Raw genomic sequence first — 22,975 nt, 5'->3', positions numbered from 1 at the left:
TGGAAGAGACACTCAGATATCTCCAAGGTGTTAAGTAACACAAAAAGGAAAAGCAGGTTTTTGTTTTTTTGTGGAAAGGGGGTCATTTCAGGAGTAACATAAAAAAGGTATTTCTTCACAAAGAGGGTGACGGATGCATGGAGCATCCTCCTAGTAGAGGTGATGGGGCGAAAAATGGGAATGGAATTGAAGAACGCATGGGGCAAGTAAAGAGGATGTTTGGTGCTGGGGAAATGGAGATGCTTGTTGAAGCTGTGGTACTGCAAGGAGTAGAAAGTACTTTTTCACATCAGTGCACAGTCGAACTGTGGAATCTAATCTGTTGCCAGAGGATGTTGTCAAGATGGCTAGCATAGTTTTAAAAAAGGTTTGGACAAGTTACTGGAGGAAAAGTCCATAACACATTATTTTCCAGGTAGCATAAAGAAAGCGATTAATATGGCTGGGAGGAACAGGAAATAGATCGAGTTTGGGGGGGGGGTGTTAATTTTCATCAGGTTTTATGCACGTAAATGGGCTTTTGAAAATTGCTACGATACATGCTACTTTTATGTGTGCAATTCCTTTGAAAATTCACTCCTATGACATTTGCCGGGTACTTGTCACCTGGACTGCTCACTGTCAGAGACAGGATGCTGGAACCAATTACCTTGGGCTGACCTAGCATGGCATTTCTTATGTTCTCATTGAACAAGAAGGGAACGGTGGCAGACTACATGGGCCTTGCAGTCTTTATGTGGCATTACATCCTGCTTCTATGTTGCTTTCAACTTCAAGTGATACATGATCCCGTTATAGCTAAGATCATTGCAATTAAAGTGATTTTTTATAGCGTAACTGGGTGCATAGATTTTCAAATGTCAGCAGAGTAGGAATGGATGCATTTTTTAAAAAAATTACAGCCCCCCCTCCCCCCCCTGCAACTTTGATTGGGTGGTTATGAACAAGTACAGAGAGTTCAAAACCAAACATCAAAATTGTCAATACAATACATCAATCTCATGCTTGGATTGCATTGCCTCCAGACAGGGGGTGGGTGGGTGTGAGTAACATGATCAAGAATGACAATGCAATTTAGGAAAAGCCCATCTTTAACATAGTGCATACCCTGCAGAATAAACTCATGTGTACAGAATGTTGCAGAATGATTCTCATGCTCTGCATGTCTTTTCATGTGTTTTTGCCTTGTAGTGCAATGAGTTTCGTTAGAATAGTCCTAAGGGATTTAATCTCATTGTGCCAGTTTGAAAACAAAAACACTGGGAAGGGAGCTCTGATGACCATAATCAATGATGATGAATTATTGCTTCTTTACTCTTGATTGCAAGGTGATAACATGCATGGCCATTATAAATTCTTTGTTGATTTTTCCGCAGCTAGCTATATGAGCTTCGTCTTGTTCCTTCCTTTAAAGATGACAGATCAGATTCATATAATTTTATTGGCATGGCAAATTTATATGTGTTTCCAAAGTAAAACATAGAGGGGGTCTATATTCAGATGGTTGGTCCAGTTAAGTTCAGTATTTAAGAACATAAGAACTTGTCATACTGGATCAGACCGAGGGTCCATCAATCCCAGCATCCTATTTCCAACAGTGGCCAATCCAGGTCACAAGTATCTGGCAGCATCCCAAACAGTAAATAGATCCCATGCTGCTATCCCGCAGGGGCTATTTCTTAAGTCTACTTGGTTAATAACAGGAATTTGTCCAAACCTTTTTTTAAAGATAGCTACACTAACTGCCATAACCACACTCTGTGGCAATGAATTCCAGAGCTGAATTGTGCAATGAGTGAAAATAATTTTCCCCAATTAGTTATGACTGTGCTACTTGCAAACTTGATGGAGTGCCCCCTAGTCTTTATATTTTTTTCAAAGAGTAAATAACTGATTTATGTTTAGCCTTTCTAGTCTGCTCATGATTTTATAGACCTCTATCATGTCCCCCCTCAGCCCTCTCTTCTCCAAGCTGAACCGCCCTAACTTTTTTAGCCTTTCCTTGTAGGGGAGCTGTTCCATCCCCTTCATCATTTTGGTCGCCCTTCTCTGTACTGTTTCCAATGCAATTATATATTTTTTTGATGTGGCGACCAGAACTACACACAGTACTCTAAGCGGTAGATTTTAAAACATCATGCATGCGCTTCCTTGTGCGCACGCACGTGGACGCATGATTTTATCCCATGTGCGCTGGTGCGCGCATGATGTAAAATGCCAGGTCAGCACGTGCAAGAGGTGGTAGAGATGTGCAAATATGCACGACGACGCATCAGGGCCTTCCCCAGTTCCCTCCCAGTCCTCTCCAATTAAGGAGTTGACTGGGAGGGAACTTCCCAACCCCCTAGCCTGACCTCCCTTCCGCCTCCCCTTTCCTGCCCTCCCCTATCCCTATCCTGAATCCCCCCCCCCCAAATTCATTGTCCTAACTTTTGCTCCTGCTTCTGAGCAGGAGCAAGTTGCACGCGCTGGCACCCTGCCGGCACGTGATTCCCTGGCACAGCAACAAATGGCCACCGTGCTGGGCGCCTCTAGACCCTCCCCGCCTCCCCAGACTGCCCCTTTCGCTTATCCCGAGAATCACACGTGTCCCGGGGGTTTACGCACGTAGCCGGGCCTTTTGAAAATTGGCCAGGCGAGCGAAAGGTCCAGCCACATGCGTAAACCCATGAGTTTCATGCGCATAAGTGTTTTAAAATCCGGCCCTAAGTGCGGCCTCACCATGGAGCGATACAGGGACATTATGACATTTGCTGTTTTATTCTCCATTCCTTTCCTAATAATGCCTAACATTTGTTTGCTTTTTTGACCGCTGCTGTACACTGGACCAAGGATTTCAAATTCCTTTTCCTGGATTGTAGCTCCTAATATGGAACCAAACTTTGTGTAACTACAGTGTGGGTTACATCATTTTTTACTTGTCCACATTTAAATTTCATCTGCCATTTAAATGCCCAGTCTTCTAGTCTAGCAATATACTCCTGCAATTTTTCACAATCCGCTTGTGATTTAACAACTCAGAATAATTTTGTATCCTCTGCAACGCTTTTTGTTCCTTTTTCCAGATCATTCATGAATATATTTAAAAAACAACTGTCCTAGTACAGATCCCTGAGGCACTCCATTGTTTACTTACTCCACTAAGAAAACAGACCATGTAATCTTTCTGTTTCCTTTTAACCACTTTGCAATCCACAACAGGAGATTGCATCCTATCCCATGACTTTTTAATTTTCTAAGGAGTCTCTCATGGGGCACTTTGTCAAATGCCTTCTGAAAATCCAATTTAGCTGGACAAATCATGGATTTTAAATTTCCCACTGCTCTGACAACCTCCAAGTTCTCCGGCTAACTATTTCGCCAGATAAAAGTTAGCCACATAAATGTTCCGGAGAAGAGTTAAGTTAGTTAAATTAGCAGAATAATTTATCTGGCTGACTTTGATATCTAGAGTTTATAAGTCTGGTCAGGCCAGACAGCAATCCTAAAGTTAAGCCAGATGCGTTTATGCAGATAACCAGGTCTTTATCTGGCTATAGTTAGCAGAGTACTTAATCGGCATCTTTATAACCATCTTCCATCTATGTCAGTCTTCATAGAGTAGTGTGAAAGGACATAGTTAGAAAAAGAAGGGAGCATGTATAAAGTCAAGCCAGAGAGGAATCCGGACACTTTTATGGGTAAAGGAGCTTGTCCCAAATTTGAATCAGGATCTGACCTGCTTGGGGGTTGATGCCTTGCCTCTGAGCCAGGCTGTGACTCCTGTGAACAGTGGCTGAGGGCCCCCCGAAAAGATTTGCTTATTATCTGAAGCCCAGTCCTTCAACTTTGTCCCTGAGAATCCATTATGGTTGTCAGGGATTTTTAAGGGGTTGCTGGGTGCGAGACAATGTTCTGGGAAATTTGAGAGATAAGTTTTGAGGTTCTGGTGGAGACCTGGGAGCCCCCTATTTCTGTAACTAGGGGTCTCTGCACCTGTAAGGAGAATAACTGAAGCCCTGTGTAAACTGTGGATCCTGACCTGGACCTCTGAGTTGATATTGAACCTGAATCCCTTTGTCACTGAAGAGAAGGGACTTGAAACTTGATATATAATCCTGATATGTAAGCCAGGATGTATTTGCTTTCTGTTAATGTGAATATTAAAATGTAGCCCATTTGTGGAATCCTAGAGTGGAGTGGCTGTTGGCTAACTTGCAGGAGGCCCCGGCAACCTGACACCATCTTCGCTCAGAAGGGCACTAGCATCTGACAATTCTTACCATTTATGACCATCCTTTAATGCAGGCGCCACCTCAAAGCTTAGAGAAAAAAAGCTTTACCTTCAAACCAAAATAATTGACCTAAATAAAGTTTTTAAGTATCCGATTGATGTTTGGCTTCAAGCTTTAGACCACCAACTATGGGCTTTGGCTGCACTAACAATGAGAATGGCATCAAATACCTATTTTCTCTGATAATCTATTACTTTAAAATGGGGCAGATTTTCAAAGGGTTACGCGCGTAAGATACGTGCGTAACCCCCGAAAAGCTGCCCCTGCGCGCGCCGAGCCTATCTTGCATAGGGGGGGGCGTGGCCTGAGCCTCCAGGCACAGTGACCATTTGCAGCTGTGCCCGGGATCGCGGTAAGGTAAGGGGGGGGGGGGGGAGTGTCTAGGTAGGGCTGGGGGCGGGTTAGGTAGGGGAAGAGAGGGAAAGGTACGGGGGGGGGAGCGGAAAGAAAGTTCCCTCCGAGGCCGCTCCGATTTCGGAGCGGCCTCGGAGGGAACGGAGGCAGGCTGTGCGGCTCGGCGCGCGCAAGTTGCACAATAGTGCAACCCCTTGCTCGCGCCGACCCTGGATTTTATAACATGGCTGCGCGCGCATGTTATTAAATCAGGCGTAGATTTGTTCGCGCCAGGTTGCGCAAACAAATCTGCGCCCGCGCGCTGGTTTTAAAATCTGCCCCAAAATGTATGGATTTGTGTGTACATTCCCCCAAAAGTTGTGTGTTGTCTTCCGGTTTCCTTATCAAAGCGCATTTTGTGTGGTCCAGACATTGTGTGGTAAGATGTATTCTGCCACAATGCCAGTGGGTAAAGATTTACAGTGTCCTCTCCCATGCATGTCCTCCATCACTGAGCCCCAGTGCGTCTCATTAGCAGAGCCCTTTCAGAAGCATGCACAGTAGCAGGTTAATACCTGGTTCAAGGCAGGTTGAGCCCGGCGCTCGGCTTCATTTAGGCTCTGAAATGGAGGGGAAAAGCACCCGTGCTGCAAACGCAGCCTGCAGGGGAGAAGACAGCACAGATTCAAGTACAGTGGGAAAGGAGCAGGGTCATCTTGCTCTCCCCACTGAAAACTGGCCACAGACTGCTGTCTGTGGCTGCTGCTGCCCAGACACCTGGAGAGATGGGCCAGCTTGAAAAGATGGTAGGTAATATGGATTGGTGAGGTGTTCTGCAGGCTGGAATGCCCTGTAAATTGTGTTCCCTGTTCTAATTATTGATTTTGATATTTGTTATTTAATCTTTTTGTCCATGGTTTGACTTAGCTGATTCTCATGCCCTAGTGAGAGTGGGATATGGGATTTCAATGGGTGGTAGGAGTGTGTTGTTTTTTTTTGTTTTTTTTTTTGGCTGAATTGTTAGCAGTTATTTTGTACGGATTATAGCTAAATTGTATTTATAAAATATGCATTTTTCAGATTGTACCATAAACTGCCTTGGGTGGTCCTGTAGGACTAAAAAACTTGGATACAAATGTGAGACTGGGATTAGGTGTTAGATTTTTGCGCCTTAGCAAGCACTCAGTAATTGTCTTGGAGGGTGAACATACCATGCAATTTACCATGCACGCAGTACACCCTCATGTGCAGTTGCAGAGATGCTAATTTTATTGCACTCACACTAAAGTCTTTCTGGACCACTTTAACATTCATGGTAACGCCTTCCTGCAAGAGAGACCCTTAAAGAACGTCAAGGGTTTTGGCAATGGCCTCAGAATGGGACAAATGCCATAAGGGTAGATTTTCAAAGGGGTACACGCGTAGGATACGAGCGTAGCCCCCGAAAACCTAACCAAACCCCCCTGCGTGCGCCGAGCCTATTTTTCATAGGCTCGGCGGCGCGCGCAAGCCCCGGGATGCGTGTAAGTCCCGGGGCTTGCATGAAGGGGCGTGTCTGGGGCGTGCCCGGAGTGACGCTGCGTTTTGGGGGCGTGTCGCGCTTGACGCGACGTTTCGGGGGCGGGGCCGCAGGCGTGGTTTCGGCCCGGGGCGTTCCGGGGGCGTGGCCGCGCCCTCCGGAACAGCTCCCGGGTTGGGTCTTGGCGCGCCAGCAGCCTGCTGGCGCGCGCGGATTTATGCCTGCCAGAGGCAGGCATAAATCCATGGATAAAGGTAGGGGGGGGGTTTAGGTAGGACCGGGGGGGGGGGTTAGTTAGGGGAAGGGGAGGGCGAAAGAAAGTTCCCTCCGAGGCCGCTCCGATTTCGGAACGGCCTCAGAGGGAACGGAGGCAGGCTGCGCAGCTGGGCGCGCGCAGGCTGCCTAAAATCGGCAGCCTTGCGCGCGCCGATCCAGGATTTTAATGGCTACGTGCGTATCTATTGAAATCCCGCGTACTCTTGTTCGCGCCTGGTGCGCGAACAAAAGTACGCGCTCGCCCAAATTTAGAAAATCTACCCCCTAGTGAATTAGGTCTAAATGACACAGACGCAAAAAAAAAAAAGAAACGATTTTTGGAAGAAAAGAGAGAGAGAGTTTGGTGATGCTAGGTGAAGTGCTGATCCAGAGATCCAAGACAATTATCATTTTAGGGTCAGAAAGGAATTATGTTTTCGCTCTGCTCCAGAACCTGAGTACAAATGGCATGATACATTTTACCCCACCATCTTTTGGATCACCACATACTGCTGGCTTGAAAAACATTAAAAGGGAATTAACAGGGTTATTCTTTATTCTGTGATGTGCCAGTATCCTGGCAGTATTATTCAAATTAGGGGAAGGGGAGGAGTGTGGGCAGGGTTTGGGCAGGGTTTTCACATTATCGTCGGCAGCACCGCAGGAAATAACTACACCTTTTTCCCATGGCGCTATGGGGGTGTGAGAAACTGCACTGCCGTAATGTGGCTGGCTGCCCACTATCACCCCCCTCTGCTCCTTTTTTTTTTTGTGACACATCATTCTGCTATAAATGTAGCAGAATGATGAATCTAGCGGTAAGTGAGCTGGGTCGCTGGCCCTCTTTACCCTAATCCAGCAGTTCTCAACCGGTGTGTCGCCAAGCACACGCAGCTGCGTCGCCACACTTCCCGGACCCCACTGACCCAGCAGCTCCCCCTGCCCCAGCGAAATGAAACTCTTCCTCCGCCCGGGCTTAAAATGCTGATAGCCCGGGCAGAACGCGACAGGAGAGCTGGAGTCAGCCGCACCGGCAGGGTCTCTTCTTCCCGTCCTCCCGTGGCCCAGAAGAGGAAGTGGTGTGCAGCAGCTGTGCATGTGGGAAGAAGAGACCCTGCTAGGGCATGCAGCATCAGCCTGAAGAAGAGATGCACGGCCTGAAGTAGAGCAGTGCGACATGGAGCAAAAGAGGAACAACGTCAGCCCCCGCAGCAGATGGGAGTCTTTTCTCAAGGCCGCGAAGGCTGGAAGTGGAGGAGGCTGCTGCTGCCGGTAATGCTGGAAGTGGGGGAGGCAGCTGCTGTCGCTAGTTAGTTGGGGGGGGAGAGAGGGAGAGAGTGAGTGAGTGAGTGAGTGAGCAAGCATATGTGGTTTAGATCGTGTGTGTTGTGTGTGTGTGTGTGCGCCAGCATATATGTAAGTGAGTGATTGAAAGCCTTTGGGGCAGATTTTTAAAAAGTACGCATGCGCGTACTTTTGTTCGCGCACCCAGCGCAAACAAGAGTACGCCGGATTTTAATAGATACGCGCGTAGCCGCACGTATCTTTTAAAATCCGGGGTCGGCACGCGTAAGGTTGCGCAAAATCAGCAGCCTGCGCGCACCAAGCTGCGCAGCCTGCCTCTGTTCCCTCCGAGGTCGCTCCGAAATCGGAGCGGCCTCGGAGGGAACTTTCTTTCCGGCGCCCCCCACCCCTTTCCTTCCCCTAACTAACCTGTTCTCCGGTCCTAACTAATTCCCCCCCTACCTTTTTTTCAAAAGTTACGCGTGCCCAAGGCAGGCGTAACTTGCACGAGCTGGCCAGCTGCCGGCTTGCCATATTCCGGTCCGGGGGATGGTCTGGAGGCTGCGGCCACGCCACTGGAACGCCCCCGATGACACACCGGCTGTGACACACCCCCGACACTCCCCCCAGGAAAGCCCCGGGACTTACGCTCGTCCCGGGACTTTGCGTGCGCCGGCATCCTATGCAACATAGGCTCGGCGTGCACAGGGTGAGCTTTGGGCAGGTTTTCGGAGGGGGGTACGCGCGATTCTTATGCGCGTACCTCTTTGAAAATCTGCCCCTATATGTGTAAGTGTGAGATTGAAAACTTGTTTGTGAGAAAGAGAGTATGTGTGTGTGTGATTGACCCTTTGTGTGTGAGGGAGATAGAGTGAGAGAGATCATGTGTGTATATGATAAAGAGGCTGTGTGTATAAGTAAGAGAGAGAGAGCATGTGTGTCTGTGTGTGATTGAGAGCTGGTTTAGGTGAGAGAGCCTATGAATATGTGATTGAGAGCCTGTGTGTAAGTGAGAGAAAGAGAGAACATGTGTGTAAGTGTGTGAATGAGAGTCTATGAGTGTGAGAAAAAGACAGTACGAATGTAAGTGTGTGATTGAAAGCCTGTTGTGTGTATAAGTGTGAAAAAACAGACAGCATGTGCGTAAATGTGTGATTAAGAGCCTATATAAATGAGAGAGAAAAAGCATGTGTATATGTGTGACTAAGAGCCTAAGTGAGAGAGAGAACATGTGTATATGTATGTGATTGAGAGCCAGTGTGAGAGAGAGAGCTTGTGTGTGACACAGAGGGAGGAGAAAGTTGCAAGCAAAACATCCTTTCATCTGCAAATTCAGAACAATCTCAGGACACCTGGATATCAAACATTCCAAGGTATGCAGAGCAAAGCATTTTTGTATCCATATGGTTCATTATTGTGTCTTTGTGTCTGCTATTTTGCAATAATTTATCGGTATTTAGAAATTTTTGATATGAGTTTTTAATTATTGGATATTCCATTCATCAGTTGTTTTGAAATCTGTTCTTTTTTGTTAGTATGGTTTTACTGCTATTTATTTTATATTTCTTGATTTGTTTTGAGGACTGGTGAAGTTTCTCTTTTTCCTTTGTTGCACTACAAACAGAGTCTCTGGCTTGTTGTGGTTTCCAGTTCAGTTTTCATCTGCATTTTTCTGTTTATGCTTTATGGTCTATTCTTTGTTAGGTGAAGGTCTGCACATGTGACTGAGGTGAGGTATTCTGCTGGCATGTAGCTTCTGTGTAGGGCTCTCTAGCAGCCTGGCTTGGTCCGTTTTCCTAATAGGAGGTGGATTGGTGTCTTAAGGCCTGGTGTAATATTTTCAGTGTTGCCTTTTCTTAGGTAAGCTGGTTACTGTTTAAGTACTGGAAATTGGTGCTGTTTTGGTGTGGGATGTTTACTATTTATGCAATTTCTGTTCAGACAGAGTACTTGTCTTTCCCTTGTGTCATTCTTAACAATAAAAATAATACTGGACCTTTATTTTTTATTTCCGCCGTGAATTGTAATGAGCAGTGTGTGTCACATATGTGAGTGTGGTCTGTCAGGTGTGTCACGATGGGAAAAAGGTTGAGACCCACTGCCCTAATCAATTCCTATCAGTGATCTATTTACTCAGCATGGTTTGCGTTTTGGAACGGCTGTTTCACGTCAGAAATTAAATGTGATAAACTTGTGGATGCGATCTGGAAAGTACAGGCAAAAAGGGAGAAAAATAATTAACACCGGACGATGAACAGTTAATCAGCGACTGGTGTTACCAAATTCTAATTCCTTCTGCATATCACTTTTCCTGTTTTTCTTGGCAGCCTCTTGTATTGAGTATTGCTTACTTTTATGCTTAATGATTTGATTTGATTTTTTAATTTTCTTCCTTGCCTTCTCTGCTGGTTACTGTTACCATCATTTAATAAGTAGGATTTTTTTTTTGCTTTTCTTTTTTTCTCTCTCGCTGATCGAAAACTTGCTTTTTATCTTTCTTCATAAAAGAATTGAAATGGCTTCTTTTAGGTTGCCGTTGCCTCTGGGGAGATAAGGACCCTGCGGTTAACAGGATGAGAGATTTTTGTTTAGAAATTTTTATTTAGACAATGAAAAATGACCTCTGTAAACTCAAAGCTATCTTATTTTTTTGGGCTTTAGGCTTCTGGCAGATAAATCAATTGGGCCCTAGGGACAGCAGAGAAAAAAAACCTTTGCAGTAACTGTGTCAGGGCAGCACAATACATTTGTTGTGTGAATGCAGTCGGGTTGAATATAGAAAATGCTTAAATATCAACATATATCACAGGTTTAATATTTCGATATCTCTGGCAATATTCTGTGCAATTCCTTTATGCAGTTACAAAAATAAAATTTCCTTTAGCAGCATAAATCAGAAAAGGGACAAAAGGTTTTGCTGTGAACATTAGCAAGCTCTATTGAAGGCAGAGATAGGGAAGAAAAGAAAAAGATAATTGTATGATCCAGCACCCCCCCCCCCCCCCCCCTTACCCTAAGCAGATAGAAATTAAATGGGCATTATAAAGAACTGCTCTTTTCTGGTAAATTATTTCATTCTTACCTTGCTAATAGCCGGAATAAACTCCCAGAAGAGGATTTCACACCTGTGCAGAACACCAAGGAACTTTGCAAGTCCTTACAGCATGAATTTGCACTGTGTGGTTTGTTTGCTTTCCATAGAGGAAGTGTTGCACTATGCAGTGTGTTTTTTTCTACCTATGCCATGTAGAGTGTAGATAGAAGGTGAAAAGTTATGCGAAAATAAATTGTAGAATCTCAGGAGCCAGATGCTTGCCATGTATCGATGTTCAGTTGTTAGTGATGCAGTGTTGGATAACACTGTAAACAGGCATTGGTGGTTTTCTTTATCTATTTATCAAACTATTTATCTTGTCTTTCTCTTTATAGACAAGGGCGCACATGGGGAAGTCAAGAGGAGTCATAACAAGATTAATTCACTATCAATTAAAAATATACTTATGTGTATACTTGCATGTAACTGTTACGTTAGGCTACTCCTGCCATCTGCTGCACTTACTCCCTTGGCTGGGCCCGTCCTGCTTGCTCCTGACACTTTGCCCGAGCTCCATGTGATGGTCTGCTGCGCGCCAAAGCAGAAAGACGCTGCCGACCCCTCACTTGGCCCAGAACTACCGACTCTGCATGTGGCCCACAGCAGCCGACTCCTCAAGCAACCCAGTGCCATTAACTCTGCACATAACCCGACGCTGCCTACTCCTCACATGGCTCAATGCCACCAGCTTCCTAGGTGCATGTGAGCCCAATCTGTCATGATTTAAAGGACCGGTGGCAGGAAAGGCCCCATGGTGCCAGACAGTGATATCACCACTAAATCCCTGTAAAAGGTCTCATCTGCTCCTGTCTCATTGCCTCAGCAACAGGTTCCACTACTCTAGCAGTAGAGGGTATTGCCTCAGCATCTGTCTTCAGTCTAGCCTTGTCTTCTGTGTTCCTTGATTGCCTGTGCTTCTCCTTGCCTACTTGCCATGCCTATCCATCCCTACTTCCCTTTCAGACAGATACCTGGTTTTATCTCAGCCTAATCTTGGATTCCCCTAACCACAGCCTGTCACCAACCACTGCCAGTTACCGGATACGCCTGCCCACCACCTACCCTGACCAGCACTTGGACCTTGGACCTTCCAACCTCTCTCTATTTTGATCAAAGGATGGCCACCTACACCATCAACAGAAACCCCCACCTAAGACGTGCTGGCCCCGGCACCCAAGGCTAAATCCAAGGAGAATGAGGGCTGGTATAGACGAAGCTCTAATAGGGTCTCTGCTTCATCCAGGTCTGCCTGCTGATGGCTTCTCCCTGCAGGTTGCGCCAATCCCATCTTGGCTCAAGGGTCCACCAACGCATCAGATCTTGTTATTGTTAAGGGATTTCAATCTTCTGGATCTTGATTGATTGGGACATGTCAGCTGCAATGTCTTTTAGAGGCAAGGAGATCCTGGATTCTCTGCAAGGTGAACTGTTCTGTCAATTGGTAACAGAATCCATGTGGGAGTGGGCAAAACTGAAACTGATGCTTATCAACGGGTTCAGTATCTTTGATGTAATTGATGATCATCTGGGATCCAGTGTTCAGTATTAGAGCACAAGAGATAAAGTTTTATTCAAAGGCGAGGGTCCTAGATGTCAGGAAAACCAACTTTGTTAAAAATGGGGGAGTACTTCAAGAAGTCATTAGCTGGTTAGGAAAACCTAGGGGAAGCAGAAGGGCAGTGGGCAAAACTAAAAGGAGATATCAGAAGGGCAAGTAATCTTTTTGTTAGGAAAGTAAATAAAGGGAAGAGGAAAAAAAGGCCGCTAGGGTTTTCCAAAGAAACAGCTGAAAAGGTAAGGGAGAAAAGGTTAGCATTCATAAACTATAAGAGATCGCAGAAAAAGAAGGGCAGGCGACAGCATTTGGAATAGCTAAGGGGTGAATTTTAAAAGAGTTGCTCGCATTAAAAGATTGTAAGCTCTCTGGGGATAGCAAAATACCTATAGTACCTGAATGTGAACCAATGTGATATCTCAATTGAGATTGAAATGTCGGTATACAAAAATAATAATAATAATAATAATAATAATAAAAGGCTCATTTATGCGATTATATGGGCCTTGCGCCTGCAACTCCTACTTTAAAATCCGTAAACTATGTGTGTATATGCACGTCCACGAGCAACAGAATGTGCGTAGGAAAGGGGTATGTTAGGAGCAGGTCAGGAGCATTCTGGGGCAGGGCTAACATTTATTTTAAAACAATTTTAAAACTTGCGAACACAGCACACATTATGCTGTTGTCTGCACATTTTTCCTTCTGCACTTTTTCCGGTGTAAGTCAGAATGAAACTCATTATAGCCACACTCTCACTGGGTGAGAGGTCTGGGTAAACTGGGGGGAATGCAGGCTGAAGAACCAGAGGGGTCATATGACTTAGAGATAGACTGGGCAAACTGGTGGACAAAGTGCTCAAACTGGTTATTTCCTTCATGTGTGCATATGTTTTAAAATCTGTTCACTTGCGTGTGTAAAAGCCAGCAAGTCCTAAGGAAAGATATGCAACTAACGTTTCCTTGCATAACTGTTTAAAATTAGGAGCACACATATGTGCACTAGGCATATTTTATATTATATTTGTGCCTTTGCATGGATGAGTGAAAATTCCAGCATATGTGTGCTTGTACCCTCATACGCACATATATGGGCACTCGCTTGTTGATTTTAAAGTTACTATCCCTCCACCGCCCCCATGCCCCTCTTTCGCTTACCACCGCGTCTCAATCAGCTCTGTCTGGACCTAGGGTTGAAAACTGGCTCAAGATTTTCAGAACAGGTTGATCGAGTCCTGCTTTTCCTCACCTGCATGCAGGTTCTTATAGTTTGCATGCAATGCAATAAAACTAGGACTGGATCAACATGTTCTGAAAATATGGAGCCAGTTGGCAACCCTACCTGGAGCAAGTGAAACCATAGCCTGGAAACGACTTCAGCGCTGCCTCTTTGTAACTGTTAAATTTTATGAGCCTTTTAGTATTGACCTATAAGTATCTTCTTGAAGCATCAGAGCTGCCTGGTAAATGGATAGATAGTAACTTTGTATTATTTATGTTTTTTATGTTGCAGAAGACATAACATAGGGACTTGATACTAGCTGTTCGTGCATACATACACATACTTGCCCCTCTCTCCCTGAACAAAATGCACATAACAACAATGTGGCATTAAATAATGGCCGCAGTTTATTAAAACATAACCCGAGCCAGCAAATTATACAAAATTCCAAAGTTAATTCCCCCAAACCTCCACCGCCCCCATGCCCCTCTTTCGCTTACCACCGCGTCTCAATGGTAAGCCGACTTTAGGTACCCCCCCCCCCATCACTCACCCCGCCATGGCACCAGCGAGGGTAAGCCTGCGGCCTGAGCATCGGCCCCCTCTTGCTCTTTAGGCCTTCCCGTGTAGCAGCCCCAAACTACACGAGCATTTCCCCCCCCCCCCGCCGACTTTAGGCACCCCCCCATCACTCACCCCGCCATGGCACCAGCGAGGGTAAGCATGCGGCCTGAGCATCGGCCCCCTCTTGCTCTTTAGGCCTTCCCGTGTAGCAGCCCCAAACTACACGAGCATTTCCCCCCCCCCTCCAATGTCCTTTACAATTCCAAATAATACATTAAACATATGGCTCGGGTTTTTCCGCCACAAACAAAGGCAAAATATTTGCCTTTGTTCCCCCACTGCGGCCACTTAACCTAAAAGCTGCTGCTTGAAAACTTTCTCCAAAGCATTATTAAATAAATCAATGCCCACGTCAGAAAGATGCACCCCATCTCCCAAGAAAAAACCACCTAAGGTTACCCATGACCCTGTGTGGCGAACCCAAAAAACCACCGTGTTGAACTACCCATTTACCAACTTGCCTATTCAATTCATCTTCCAAAACCCTTTCGCCATAAAGGCTCCGTGTAGTGTGTGATACGAACTATAATATTAGACCCGCCAATTTTAGTATTATGCAGGTAATTCAGTATGGTAGCCAAATCTTTGCGTATGATCGCTGCTAATTCGCGACGTGTTACGTTACCAAAATCATTACCCCCCAGATAATCGATAACAATCTCCGGGATTCCCCATCTTAGCATTCTATTCTGGAGAAAGATAAGCAGATTCCCCCGACGCATTCCCCCATTGCCAAACCAGCGAACAATCCATTCTGTATGATTCAGATCCGGGTGTTCACCATAAGGCCTCTCCTCCGCCCTTCGCAGAGCCCGATGCAAAAGAATGGCCCACGACCAAGCTCATTCACGGATCCACTCCCCCTTCTTATGTCTGCAAAATAAATTTTTTCAATTATTTTCATGCAGAACATCGTCTTCTCATCTTCCAAGAAAAGCTATTTTCTTACATAACTACGATAAACCTCCGACTTCCATTGTCCCAGCGCTTGAATTCTCCGGGCCGACCACCCCAATTCCGCGGCTGTAGTTGCTGTGCCCCTCCTAAATGAAGGTGCCGAATAGTGCCCCACTTCCAACCCCAAACCAATAACTGGTAGAGGCAAGATTCGCTTTCCTTTTACCCCCCCCCCTCCCCAAACACATTCCCCTTTTTCCTTGCTTCACTGAAAAAAGACAAACACCTTTATTTGGTCAAATAAAGGCCGCAGTTTATTTACACCAGACCCGAGCCCCATAACTTTATAACAAGCTAAAACATGACCCCCCCGCCTTGTAACATCCTTCTTAACTGGCCCCCCACCACATCCCAGTGGTAGAGCTCCACCTGTATCCTCTAGACCTATAACCCCACCTCGTCCGAGCGTGGGTCAGGGATATCGCCTCTGAGCATCGGCCCCCTTTTTGCTCATTGGCCATCCCGTGCAGCAGCCCCCCCGCACTGCACAAGACTCACCCCCCCTCCTTTTGCATACCTTTTAACAATACAATAAATCAACAATATTTGGGCTCGGGCTTACCGCCACCAATGCAACAAATACATATAACCATACGCTTTAACAACACCACCGCTCTTTCATCTTCTCCCCCATTGCTAAGTAAGAGCTCCATATAGCAGGAGCCAGGGATTGTCTGATCAAATTCCGCGTTACTACGTGCAAAGATGCCAAAGGTGTTCCGGCATGCTCTCTCCCAACCCACTGGCATGAGGAGCTTCGGCCCAAAGACATCCCATTTAAAACGCGAAAGAGCATCAGCAATCATATTCAAATTCCCCGGGACATGTCCTGCCATATGTTACATGCAATTTTAAACATAATATATCATTACTCCCAACAAAGCAAAACTCTCAGACACTTTGCTGCTTGCTTATGAACCACTTGGACCACGCACATATTGTCACACCACCAAACTACTTTCTTGTTAGACCACTCCTTGCCCCATATAGTTAAGGCAACGATGATAGGAAAAAGCTCCAAGAAAGTTATATTCAATACTAAAACATCTGAAACCCATAGCCCTGGCCACTGCGCTGCACACCGCTTGCCCCTAAAATACACACCAATTAATAATAACCGAAAAGCTGATTCAATATCAGCTTTGGCTAACCAAGACCCCCAGGACCCGCCTTACGGACCAAGTCTATGGCTTAATCGAATGATGCATACTTGACTGCGACTCACTTGTTTAGGGATGAAATCATTAACTGAAGATCTCTCAGGGTGTGACAAATTAAAAATTAACTTAAATTTTCCCGGCATTTTTTTTTTTTTTTAATCACTGCTAATGGTGAGAAGCCTATGCTCAAAATGTTTACAAGGAAATGACCCGGCTACTCTTCCACACTGAAGTTCCACCTGTATTTTATCTCGTGCGCCCTCAGCCATCCGATAAACAGATTTAGAATTCTCAGCCCTCTCCCTACCCCGGGACCTTCTTAACGGATATGGAAGTCGCATCTAAAGCCCCAGACAACATAGCAACAGCATCTCTGTTGGGATACGATTTCGAACCTTCCACTAAAGCTGCAATAAACTAAGGGAGAGTCAGCCTTGCTCTACCATGGAGATTCACTTAGCGCTTTTGATAACATTAGCACCTGGACCTTGCTAACCTTTGACAGCCGAATGCGCCCCACCCCCCCGCAAGTGGCACATGCGTACCTGGAGTTACCTTCGGGGAACAGGCAAGTGAGCTTATTAAACCTCCAACAGATGTCAGATTCGCGTCCCTTACTGTTCGTACCAGACTCGATTTTGCGAACAGTTCCAGGACCACAAAAGGAAGTATTCGTACCAATACTGGAGGATAAAGTACCGGAACTAGCACTAAAGCCAGCACTCCCTGTCCCACTTTACTAAATTGGTTCCATTGTTGGTCATCTGAGTTAACCATAAATGAATGTCCTGAGAACCCCATGACAAATTTGTTCCCAGCCATTTTATCCCAGAACTTTTCAGCATAATTGGGCCATGCCCAACCCTCATAATCCTTAAAGGCTCCTAGAATACTATCAGCGGAGGACAGACGTGCTCCGTACTGAGTAGGATCAAAATGACTACCAACACTTACTAAACGCAAAAAACCCCTTTACCCAATAGACTATATTCTTAGACATTTTTGGGCCCGCACTACCTTTCTTATTCTGCCTGTTAGACTTATAGATGTTTTCCTCCCCCTTTTCTTCCCTCTACAATCAAAATATTAACAGAATTTTTTTTTTTTTTTTTTTTTAAGCCTTGTAACTAACCGGATAGGACCTCCTCCCAAAGCTCCATTAAAGAAGCTAAAGCCGGAGGACCCGTATCATACTATGGCCCTACAGATAAAGCCGTATGCTGACCTGGCCCCGTGTCGCTAGTGCTCGAGGAAAACGAAGAAGAGCTTAAACTACTACTAGAATGAGCCCTCTTTCTCCTCTTATTATCTTTCTTACCCTCCCGAGCACTACCTTTGGAAGTCTTACCTTGCTCAGCTCCCAAACACTGCTGCCGTGTGTTCCCGATGCCAAGCCACTCCTGTCGTCCGCAACATTCCTCTTCAGTCCTTCCTGATCGCCCTGAGCAGTAAAGGCATGCGCTGCCGTATCCAACTCCCTCCAGGCCTCACGACTGGAAGGTCCAGGCACCGAATCATCGGCTTCATCTGCAAAACCACCTGTATCCGCAACAATCCTCCCCCTCCCCCGCCACCAAATCCCCCTTTAGCGCCCCTGAATGTAAAGGGATCTTTTGTAAAGGGGCCCCGTTTTGCTTGCCCACAAGGGGCCGCCCTTTTATTCCAACATCCTGAGGATAAATCTGATTGCCTAAAGATGCTCCTAAATCTGAGGGCCAACCTCCTATACCTTCTGCACCTTTCCCCTCACCCACCACACCTGCTGAAAATTAACAAATCCTGCTTTAGCCATGAGACCTAAAATATTGACAATAAATGCAGCTGTAGCCTTGGCCTAGCACCGACGGGCACCGAAGGGGCAACTGGCCGACTGGGAAGTCTGCCACCACATTCACCATCCCCTGCTGGGAACTTGCTCTGGGAAGAATCCACTAACTCGCCCCTTACTCCACTGCTTGCCCGTTCCAGCAGCTCCCGTAAAACACTGCCCTTAAAAGAATATCCCATCATAACAGGAGACATAGCAGGCAGTCACTGGCTAGAGAAAGGGGGCTCCACTGCCACTAGAGCAGGCACGCTCCTTATGTTTCTTAGCCTTTATCGGATTCACATTTAAATGTAAATCACTCTGTAACCCGAAACCAATAATTCTTTCCCAGTGACCTCAGCGCTGACTGCCTCCCTCACAAAATGGTGCACGAGCTGGCTGAGGAGAAAAAACAAGTACAAGGTTGTGGAAACCGTAAGCAGCAGGAACTCTGACACGAGGCTGTCTCCTAAGGGCAGGGCTTTGCCGGGGGGGGGGGGGGGGGAACAGCAGGTTCTGGGCCGCTTACACCTGAATCAGTGGGGGAGGCGGGGCAGCAGGGCAAAGGGGAATTAGGGGGGGGGGGGAATGTCAGTTAGTGAAGACGAAGCCACTCACCAAATGAGGCCTGCAGATCTGTAGAGACCGTCACCTGCCAACCCCTGACGACCTCGCTGAGGAACGGGATGAAATTCCACCCGCTGCAGCCACCTCCGGTTTGTTTTTGGCTCTCTTCATTTTGCTAAATAACTAACTAAAAGACAGCGAAACCGCACAAATGACAGTTGGAAAATCCCCAGCGCAGCAAAGCAAAAACCTGCCCTCTGCTTGCTGTTGAATTCCCAACTGCCGTTCTGAGCTCTGCTCCAGCCTATTGTTTAACTACTGACCAATAGCAGAACAGCATTCAAATTGCTGATGCTGCTATTGGTTACCTAACTCCCCTTTTTTCCCCCACCCCCACCTGCCTTTGCTAATCCTATCCCTTACTCACAGCTGCTCAAGCCCATGTTATCTGCGTCGGGCCGGGACAAGCCCGTACCGCCTTCCTTTAGATTATTTTTTAATGAATTGGTGTTATTGTGTTTTTCTGTTGAGTTTCATATTTTTATTATGTATGTTTAATTTGTACCCCAAATGCCATTGGAGCAAGCAATTATTGCATTTTTTTTTTTAAAAAAGAAAGAAAATGGAATAGGATTTATCTCAGGATATAACCTCCAGCCTTTCCCACTCCCCTTTTCCCCCAAATAAAGGCAAAAGAACAGAGCCAGCCTAAGTTTCGAATCCCAGCCAATTTTATGCCATTTAATAATGCTCAGTGAAATGTGTGCTGGCAGGGGAAATGAAAACTACATAATGTTATGGGATCATTCATCAAGAAGTAATTGAAGCTCTCGTCTAGTTTAGAGCTGATAAAGAAAAAAGTCCAACATTAAACAATACCAAAATCCTCCAGGGAAGGCCTTGTTTTTACCATGAGGGAGAATGGTTCCGTTTTCTCTGGAGGCTTCTTGGTTAAAATCGGCTCGTAATGTTTATTATGTGTGTGTGTGTGTATATATATATATATATATATATATATATATTAGTATTATTATTTTTTTATTTTTTTAGGAGCTAAGCAAAGGCTCCTATGCACAATGCGAGGGTGGAAGCTGTGTCACATGCATTAGTGGTGCTTGAGCAGAGCTGTTCTCATTCCAAATATTAGCTATTGTCAGGCAGGGACCCCACAGAATCCTGGAGAGAGACTGATAAAATTCTATGAGGCAAACCTATCCCTCTCCACCAACAACGTTGTTTTATTGCAAGCTGTTTCTAAAATATAGTAAAATCGTTACCTCAAAGCAAGTTTGGGTCCAATCTAGTTTTCAGCCCTACTATTTGCTTTTAGGGTCATGAATAAAAGGTTTGTGGTAATCAATTCCCTAAAAAAATTTCCATTTAATAGGCAAGGGTTTAAGTATCCTGCATGCAAAATCTTGGCAGATAAACCTCCCCCCAAAAAAAGTTTGCTCGATAAAAATCACTTAATGTGAAAACAAGGGAGAAACCCCATATACAGTAAATTCTAGCAAAGAAAATTTTCTATTCAAATACTATCAGCTTGAATTTATAAACGATAGTATTTGAATTGAAAACTTTTTGATAGAATGTATATGGTATGTCATCTCTTTTTTTTTTCACTTTAAATAAAATATAGCATTAAAGATGTGTTTTAAAAAAAATACTGTGAGAACCAAGCATTAAAGCCTTGCATGCAATATTCAAAGGCCCTGCCATGATATTGAACTGAGCTCCGAAGATGTTAACTGATTCGTGCTAAATTAAGGGTTTACCTACATGCAAATGATGGAACACTGAATAAAAATGAGGCTTCAGTGGGTGCATGAATTATCTTGTATGGTATGCTGCTGAAATGAACCTATAATTATTGTGAATGAACTCGTGACTCACTACAGACTGAGAAATCTTCAGTTTGCTCATAGTAGTTAGGGGCCATACACATCACCCTCATCCTCCTTCTTAACCCAGTAAAATAACAAAATCAGGATCCGCATTCTGTTTGCTCTGCCTTGTGTGATGTTTATTTTTCATTAAACATATTAATATATACCGTACATGAGTCCCAGGTCTCCCTTTTGAGTTATGCATCAGTGTGATTTATGCATGGTAAGTCTACAGCCGTAAGTGTGCTCCTAAAATGTTATTTATTGTAGCACTGGCATGTTGGTGCCTTACAGAACCCAATCACATTCTGAAAGAATATACTGCTTGTATTTAGCAGCCGGGAGAATGGGAATAGCTTAGGATAAATAGATTGTAAAAGTAAGGTCATTTCTTTCTTCACTTTGTTAACCCCCCCTCTCTATCCTGGAAGGCATGCTGCCCAATTCATTCCTGCACCTTTGCTGAACCGAAGACTGGAGGGGTGCCTCCAAGATGCATCTTCCACCCCACTCCTGGCCATCAGGGGCACAGCAGCAACCATCCTTCCTCTCTCAAGTGTTTCATCAGTCTAGTGCAGAGCTTTCCAAACTTTTCATGTTAGTGACACACTTTTTAGACAAACATAATTTCGTGACACAGTAATTCAGTCTACCAGCAAACCAGAAGTTAAAGGTTAAACGAACAAAATGTATTTCAACAATTTATGTATGTTTCCTTAAATATATACATAAAATGTTTCACAACACAACCTCTCATAATAAATATTTGCAGGCTTCCACTTCCTCCATGCTGATCTCGTACATTGTGAGATCGGCATAGAGAAAGTGCTACTCTTGCACATTCCCAAAGATTACATGTGCCAATCACTAAAAAGTAATTTATTTTTTTTACGTTTGCTGTCTGATCTTAGTTTTCTAATCGGTTGGTCACAGGCTTTTTTTTCCACCTTTCCTTTCTTGTTTTTTTTGCCAATTCCTTTTACAGGGTCTTTTTTTCTATTTCTTTTCTCTCCATCTGACTTCTTCCCTCAAACACACAATCAGGTTCTCATTCTCACACGCTGTCTATCTCACACATTCTCACACACATAGGCTCTCACTCACATGCAATCTCACACATCCACAGCTCTCACTCTCACATGCCTCTCTCATACATACATACTGTCTCTCTCGTGCACATGCTGTCTCACTCTCACACACACAGGCTCTCTCACTCCTACATGCTCTCTTGCTCAAGCACAGGCTCTCACTGGCACATGCTGTCCCTCTGCACGGATTGCCGAAGGATGGGCTCTTCAGAGGCCCTGATCTTCCCTGGCTGTGACATGGGATCTGCAGCGGCCCTGCTATCGGGTTTCCTCTTCTCGGGCTGCCGCGACGTGGGATCCGCAGCAGCCCTGCTATCGGGTTTCCTCCTCTTCTCGGGCCGTCGCGACGTGGGATCCGCAACGGCCCACTAATGCTGCTCTTCTTCTGTACGCAGCAGATGCTCCTCCTCCTTCCTGCCCACGCAGCTCTGGCAACGTTTTTCTTCCGGGGCTGCACAGGCAGGAAGGAGGAGGAGGAGTGAACATGACCCTCTTCTTCGGGCCATGGTGATGTAAGCTCCACCACTGCCCGCCGATCTTCCTGCTATAGTTCCCTGCTTCTGCCGGCCCTGTGGACCGGGCGACACACCTCCACACTACAGGCGACACACTAATGTGCCCGACACACACTTTGGAAAGCTCTGGTCTAGTGCATCCTGGCCTGACTAGTCTCAGAGAACGGAGCATGTGAACCCAGATCCTTCACATCAGAGAAGGAAGCACTGTAGCCTGAGCCATGGAAGCTAGCCCCATGCCCACTGATTTTCTCTGGGGCTTTTGAAGATTGTTTAGAAATAAAGATAGGATCCTAGAAGGCTGATTTAAACCAGGATATATATTTTTATGTGTACGTATTGGTGAAGGGTAAGCTTTTGTTGACTCAAGTTCAAATCTATGTCTGACACTTCAGATGTTTACCTTAAATTTGCTTAGATAATTAGTCAGCCATGATTCATTTGAAATATGATGTTGATTTTTTTGACAAACTCCCCCAGATTTACTTAGATTGTTCTTGACATATGTGCACATTTTTAGATGTAACGCAGCTAGTCTACTAACTCTCATGCTCCAATCTGGTTCTAAAGATCTGAATAGAAAGGTTTGAGTCAGTCTGTAAATGATTTTGCTTTATCCATGTCACTTTATGAACTGCTTCTATTTGTCTCTGATTATCCAAACCTATTGTTTCTTCCCCCTCTCTCCACTTCTCACCTGCTCTAGTTTAGATTGGGTTAAGATTTAATCTGTCCTGGTTTGCCAATATCCTGAAAGTACTATGTACGTAAAAGGCTGTTACTTTTCAAATTAACTATTTTTGTTACAAATTACTGATTGCATGCTTGCTTATAAA

This window comes from Rhinatrema bivittatum, chromosome 3 (assembly GCF_901001135.1).
Source record: "Rhinatrema bivittatum chromosome 3, aRhiBiv1.1, whole genome shotgun sequence".
NCBI classification, from domain to species: Eukaryota; Metazoa; Chordata; class Amphibia; order Gymnophiona; family Rhinatrematidae; genus Rhinatrema; species Rhinatrema bivittatum.
Note: the sequence above shows the minus strand (reverse complement) of the source record.